This window comes from Pleurodeles waltl, chromosome 4_1 (genome assembly GCF_031143425.1).
Source record: "Pleurodeles waltl isolate 20211129_DDA chromosome 4_1, aPleWal1.hap1.20221129, whole genome shotgun sequence".
Lineage (NCBI taxonomy): Eukaryota > Metazoa > Chordata > Amphibia > Caudata > Salamandridae > Pleurodeles > Pleurodeles waltl.
In genome coordinates this window covers 53,275,409-53,282,482 of record NC_090442.1, presented here as the reverse complement: position 1 = coordinate 53,282,482, position 7,074 = coordinate 53,275,409, and the positions used below count along the sequence as shown (strand labels likewise).

The 7,074-nt window shown below is 52.3% G+C and overlaps 2 non-coding genes across 2 annotated transcripts; both read left to right on the top strand.

Moving 5' to 3' along the window:
• Window positions 1–4,201: 4,201 nt before the first annotated feature.
• TRNAV-GAC (transfer RNA valine (anticodon GAC)) lies at window positions 4,202–4,272 on the top strand. Its single transcript has one exon. It is a non-coding gene; the product is annotated as a tRNA-Val (tRNA).
• Window positions 4,273–6,577: 2,305 nt separating this feature from the next.
• TRNAG-GCC (transfer RNA glycine (anticodon GCC)) lies at window positions 6,578–6,648 on the top strand. The gene has a single exon. It is a non-coding gene; the product is annotated as a tRNA-Gly (tRNA).
• Window positions 6,649–7,074: the final 426 nt, after the last annotated feature.

Sequence of the window (7,074 nt, the reverse complement as noted above, 5' to 3'; positions counted from 1 at the left end):
TTCAGGACTTGATGTCCCGTTTCCAGTCCTATTGGTGGAAATGACTAGAGGTGAAGAGATGAGAGAAGATAGAAATGTTGAGATAGAGCATGTCACGCAGGCAAAGCGAGAGCTCTAAGAGCAAAGCCAGACAGCTGTGTTTTAATTCAGGACTTGATGTAGGCAAAAAGCATACGTCCCTGGGTGGGCTTGAACCACCAACCTTTCAGTTAACAGCCGAACGCGCTAACCGATTGCGCCACAGAGACCAACCACCGCAGTGAGCGTGTTGGGACTCAATATATGTTTTTACCTTTGTGCTCCTGCCTGCAGCTCTAAGGTCCTGGCATAAGACAGGTAGGCTTAGACTCCATTGTGACATGTCTTACTTCTCTTAGAAGAAGGTTCTGAGTTGCCAGGCAGCTTATCTTCTGCCGGGCACTCTTTCCTTTGCAGGCTTTCAGGTTGTGAATCCAGCACTGCTTAGGTGTCCATGTCAGACATGAGCAGCTCATTGAGCCCCACTGTGTGTTTTTTGTGGAGATACAACTCTCAGACTAGAGGGAGCAGGCGGGAAGTGGGTGAGACTCACACAGGGTGGGTGGGGCAGTTAAAGGATGTTATCTAATAGTGTAATCGAGGAGTTGGGTTTTTTGTGCTCTACACTTTAACCAGCGATTCTTTCTAAAAGGAAATCCCAGGGCAGTACCCGCAATGAGTGGCATCCCCACACCCGAGGTTGCATTGCGGTAGCTGTTCCCTGAGCCCATAGCCCCTGTCCCCATGTCGCCCTTTCTCCTCGTGTAACTCACCCCAGGTTCGGTGGCTCTGATACTTGCTGCTTCTGCTGCGCGATCATCCCCATGATCTGGGCCTTTGTACGAAATGTCATGTAAGATGACTTTATTCAGCACGGCGTTTGTCATTTGCTTGGTTGTCCTGTCACTGTTGGATGTTTTCTTGCGCAGACTACTGTCTAATGGTGGGAAGGCCACGAGACACGTGACTTTTCTCTTTCCTTGTTAGCATAGTTTACTGCCACTGTCTTGGTGTGCTGCCAGCCTGTGAGACACGTGTCTTGCCCATCTCAGCTCCACTGTGGCATGTTAGATATGTCTTTGAGCAGAGTCCCGGTCCCAGAGCTGCTGCCTTCTCTGCACTCTGGCTTGTAAGACTGCAGGCAAAGGCCCTCCCTGGCCCCTCAGCCAGATAGATACATTTACCTGCAGGGCTCAGCTTTGGTGAAAGATATTGGCGAGAGAGAGGAAAGGGGACGGCCCGTGGTGCACCCCCTATTTTGCATAGAACCACAGCCTCCTGGGAGGGCAGAGACATGAGGGTTCTCAGGGAAAGCCCTCCCAGGAGTGTTGAAGGGCAGGACGTGAAACACAGCAATCCCGGAATGGCCTGGTCTAAGATGCCTGTGCAATAGGCCTGGCCCTAGGCTTCCGGGGCTCTTCCTCGGCAGAGGCCCCAGTGGTATGAGCCCGACCAGCGCTGTGCCCGACCAGGGCTGTAGGGCGCGTTGGGAGCGCGTTAGAGACGTGAAAGAGGGCGCATGGCGCAGAACTCTGCCCGTTTCTCCCCAGGATTTTGGGGAGGACAGGGAATCTGGCCAGGTCAGTGACTAAGCTTTCCCAGAAGGAAAGTCCAGTGACAGTGGCATGTTGTGAAACACAAGATTGCTGGTGGTCTGGAGGGTGCTTTCTGTCAGCCACTTCTCCCGGGAGCAGCCAGAGAGCAGGCTGATGTCGTGCTCTGTCAAGCACAACACTGGCCCCAAACCACTGTCCTTAGCAAAAGCAGAAACATTCATAGTTTCAGTCTCCTGCATCTGATTCCTGCCATCAGCATGTGAACGTTTGGCAGTCCAAGGCTTGCCATGCAAACTTTGTTCATAGGTGTCCCATGCGAATGCATGGGCCTCATCACTACTGTCTACGGCAGGGCTCTCTGCTCAGCCTATGTAAGTGAAGCATTGGTGGTTCAGTGGTAGAATTCTCGCCTGCCACGTGGGAGGCCCGGGTTCGATTCCGGCCAATGCAAAGCGCCCTTCTTTTGGCTTTGCTTTAGAAGTCAGAGATATAGACTTGGTGGGGAAAAAAATGTCAAAGAGTGACCCCGACGTGATTTGAACACGCAACCTTCTGATCTGGAGTCAGCCGCGCTACCGCTGCGCCACGAGGTCTCTGTGCATGCAGTTCTCAGCCCCGGATCAAGAAATGCTTCTGTGCCTTTTATTGGCCCTCAGTACGCCTGTGGTTAAAGTAGAAGGCTTGGTGTCCCGTTTCCAGTCCTATTGGTGGAAATGACTAGAGGTGAAGAGATGAGAGAAGATAGAAATGTTGAGATAGAGCATGTCACGCAGGCAAAGCGAGAGCTCTAAGAGCAAAGCCAGACAGCTGTGTTTTAATTCAGGACTTGATGTAGGCAAAAGCATACGTCCCTGGGTGGGCTTGAACCACCAACCTTTCGGTTAACAGCCGAACACGCTAACCGATTGCGCCACAGAGACCAACCACCGCAGTGAGCGTGTTGGGACTCAATATATGTTTTTACCTTTGTGCTCCTGCCTGCAGCTCTAAGGTCCTGGCATAAGACAGGTAGGCTTAGACTCCATTGTGACATGTCTTACTTCTCTTAGAAGAAGGTTCTGAGTTGCCAGGCAGCTTATCTTCTGCCGGGCACACTTTCCTTTTGGAGGCTTTCAGGTTGTGAATCCAGCACTGCTTAGGTGTCCATGTCAGACATGAGCAGCTCATTGAGCCCCACTGTATGTTTTTTGTGGAGATACAACTCTCAGACTAGAGGGAGCAGGCGGGAAGTGGGTGAGACTCACACAGGGTGGGTGGGGCAGTTAAAGGATGTTATCTAATAGTGTAATCGAGGAGTTGGTTTTTTTGTGCACTACACTTTAACCAGCGATTCTTTCTAAAAGGAAATCCCAGGGCAGTACCCGCAATGAGTGGCATCCCCACACCCGAGGTTGCATTGTGGTAGCTGTTCCCTGAGCCCATAGCCCCTGTCCCCATGTCGCCCTTTCTCCTCGTGTAACTCACCCCAGGTTCGGTGGCTCTGATACTTGCTGCTTCTGCTGCGCGATCATCCCCATGATCTGGGCCTTTGTACGAAATGTCATGTAAGATGACTTTATTCAGCACGGCGTTTGTCATTTGCTTGGTTGTCCTGTCACTGTTGGATGTTTTCTTGCGCAGACTACTGTCTAATGGTGGGAAGGCCACGAGACACGTGACTTTTCTCTTTCCTTGTTAGCATAGTTTCCTGCCACTGTCTTGGTGTGCTGCCAGCCTGTGAGACACGTGTCTTGCCCATCTCAGCTCCACTGTCGCATGTTAGATATGTCTTTGAGCAGAGTCCCGGTCCCAGAGTTGCTGCCTTCTCTGCACTCTGGCTTGTAAGACTGCAGGCAAAGGCCCTCCCTGGCCCCTCAGCCAGATAGATACATTTACCTGCAGGGCTCAGCTTTGGTGAAAGATATTGGCGAGAGAGAGGAAAGGGGACGGCCCGTGGTGCACCCCCTATTTTGCATAGAACCACAGCCTCCTGGGAGGGCAGAGACATGAGGGTTCTCAGGGAAAGCCCTCCCAGGAGTGTTGAAGGGCAGGACGTGAAACACAGCAATCCCGGAATGGCCTGGTCTAAGATGCCTGTGCAATAGGCCTGGCCCTAGGCTTCCGGGGCTCTTCCTCGGCAGAGGCCCCAGTGGTATGAGCCCGACCAGGGCTGTGCCCGACCAGGGCTGTAGGGCGCGTTGGGAGCGCGTTAGGGACGCGAAAGAGGGCGCAGGGCGCAGAACTCTGCCCGTTTCTCCCCAGGATTTTGGGGAGGACAGGGAATCTGGCCAGGTCAGTGACTAGGCTTTCCCAGAAGGAAAGTCCAGTGACAGTGGCATGTTGTGAAACGCAAGATTGCTGGTGGTCTGGAGGGTGCTTTCTGTCAGCCACTTCTCCCGGGAGCAGCCAGAGAGCAGGCTGATGTCGTGCTCTGTCAAGCACAACACTGGCCCCAAACCACTGTCCTTAGCAAAAGCAGAAACATTCATAGTTTCAGTCCCCTGCATCTGATTCCTGCCATCAGCATGTGAACGTTTGGCAGTCCAAGGCTTGCCATGCAAACTTTGTTCATAGGTGTCCCATGCGAATGCATGGGCCTCATCACTACTGTCTACGGCAGGGCTCTCTGCTCAGCCTATGTAAGTGAAGCATTGGTGGTTCAGTGGTAGAATTCTCGCCTGACACGCGGGAGGCCCGGGTTCGATTCCCGGCCAATGCAAAGCGCCCTTCTTTTGGCTTTGCTTTAGAAGTCAGAGATATAGACTTGGTGGGGAAAAAAATGTCAAAGAGTGACCCCGACGTGATTTGAACACGCAACCTTCTGAACTGGAGTCAGACGCGCTACCGTTGCGCCACGAGGTCCCTGTGCTTGCAGTTCTCATCCCCGGATCAAGAAATGCTTCTGTGCCTTTTATTGGCCCTCAGTACGCCTGTGGTTAAAGTAGAAGGCTTGGTGTCCCGTTTCCAGTCCTATTGGTGGAAATGACTAGAGGTGAAGAGATGGTAGAAGATAGAAATGTTGAGATAGAGCATGTCACGCAGGCAAAGCGAGAGCTCTAAGAGCAAAGCTAGACAGCTGTGTTTTAATTCAGGACTTGATGTCCCGTTTCCAGTCCTATTGGTGGAAATGACTAGAGGTGAAGAGATGAGAGAAGATAGAAATGTTGAGATAGAGCATGTCACGCAGGCAAAGCGAGAGCTCTAAGAGCAAAGCCAGACAGCTGTGTTTTAATTCAGGACTTGATGTAGGCAAAAGCATACGTCCGTGGGTGGGCTTGAGCCACCTACCTTTCAGTTAACAGCCAAACGCGCTAACCGATTGCGCCACAGAGACCAACCACCACAGTGAGCGTGTTGGGACTCAATATATGTTTTTACCTATGTGCTCCTGCCTGCAGCTCTAAGGTCCTGGCATAAGACAGGTAGGCTTAGACTCCATTGTGACATGTCTTACTTCTCTTAGAACAAGGTTCTGAATTGCCTGGCAGCTTATCTTCTGCCGGGCACACTTTCCTTTGCAGGCTTTCAGGTTGTGAATCCAGCACTGCTTAGGTGTCCATGTCAGACATGAGCAGCTCATTGAGCCCCACTGTGTGTTTTTTGTGGAGATACAACTCTCAGACTAGAGGGAGCAGGCGGGAAGTGGGTGAGACTCACACAGGGTGGGTGGGGCAGTTAAAGGATGTTATCTAATAGTGTAATCGAGGAGTTGGGTTTTTTGTGCTCTACACTTTAACCAGCGATTCTTTCTAAAAGGAAATCCCAGGGCAGTACCCGCAATGAGTGGCATCCCCACACCCGAGGTTGCATTGTGGTAGCTGTTCCCTGAGCCCATAGCCCCTGTCCCCATGTCGCCCTTTCTCCTCGTGTAACTCACCCCAGGTTCGGTGGCTCTGATACTTGCTGCTTCTGCTGCGCGATCATCCCCATGATCTGGGCCTTTGTACGAAATGTCATGTAAGATGACTTTATTCAGCACGGCGTTTGTCATTTGCTTGGTTGTCCTGTCACTGTTGGATGTTTTCTTGCGCAGACTACTGTCTAATGGTGGGAAGGCCACGAGACACGTGACTTTTCTCTTTCCTTGTTAGCATAGTTTCCTGCCACTGTCTTGGTGTGCTGCCAGCCTGTGAGACACGTGTCTTGCCCATCTCAGCTCCACTGTGGCATGTTAGATATGTCTTTGAGCAGAGTCCCGGTCCCAGAGTTGCTGCCTTCTCTGCACTCTGGCTTGTAAGACTGCAGGCAAAGGCCCTCCCTGGCCCCTCAGCAAGATAGATACATTTACCTGCAGGGCTCAGCTTTGGTGAAAGATATTGGCGAGAGAGAGGAAAGGGGACGGCCCGTGGTGCACCCCCTATTTTGCATAGAACCACAGCCTCCTGGGAGGGCAGAGACATGAGGGTTCTCAGGGAAAGCCCTCCCAGGAGTGTTGAAGGGCAGGACGTGAAACACAGCAATCCCGGAATGGCCTGGTCTAAGATGCCTGTGCAATAGGCCTGGCCCTAGGCTTCCGGGGCTCTTCCTCGGCAGAGGCCCCAGTGGTATGAGCCTGACCAGGGCTGTAGGGCGCGTTGGGAGCGCGTTAGGGACGCGAAAGAGGGCGCAGGGCGCAGAACTCTGCCCGTTTCTCCCCAGGATTTTGGGGAGGACAGGGAATCTGGCCAGGTCAGTGACTAGGCTTTCCCAGAAGGAAAGTCCAGTGACAGTGGCATGTTGTGAAACACAAGATTGCTGGTGGTCTGGAGGGTGCTTTCTGTCAGCCACTTCTCCCGGGAGCAGCCAGAGAGCAGGCTGATGTCGTGCTCTGTCAAGCACAACACTGGCCCCAAACCACTGTCCTTAGTAAAAGCAGAAACATTCATAGTTTCAGTCTCCTGCATCTGATTCCTGCCATCAGCATGTGAACGTTTGGCAGTCCAAGGCTTGCCATGCAAACTTTGTTCATAGGTGTCCCATGCGAATGCATGGGCCTCATCACTACTGTCTACGGCAGGGGTCTCTGCTCAGCCTATGTAAGTGAAGCATTGGTGGTTCAGTGGTAGAATTCTCGCCTGCCACGCGGGAGGCCCGGGTTCGATTCCCGGCCAATGCAAAGCGCCCTTCTTTTGGCTTTGCTTTAGAAGTCAGAGATATAGACTTGGTGGGGAAAAAAATGTCAAAGAGTGACCCCGACGTGATTTGAACACGCAACCTTCTGATCTGGAGTCAGACGTGCTACCGTTGCGCCACGAGGTCCCTGTGCATGCAGTTCTCAGCCCCGGATCAAGAAATGCTTCTGTGCCTTTTATTGGCCCTCAGTACGCCTGTGGTTAAAGTAGAAGGCTTGGTGTCCCGTTTCCAGTCCTATTGGTGGAAATGACTAGAGGTGAAGAGATGAGAGAAGATAGAAATGTTGAGATAGAGCATGTCACGCAGGCAAAGCGAGAGCTCTAAGAGCAAAGCCAGACAGCTGTGTTTTAATTCAGGACTTGATGTAGGCAAAAGCATACGTCCCTGGGTGGGCTTGAGCCACCAACCT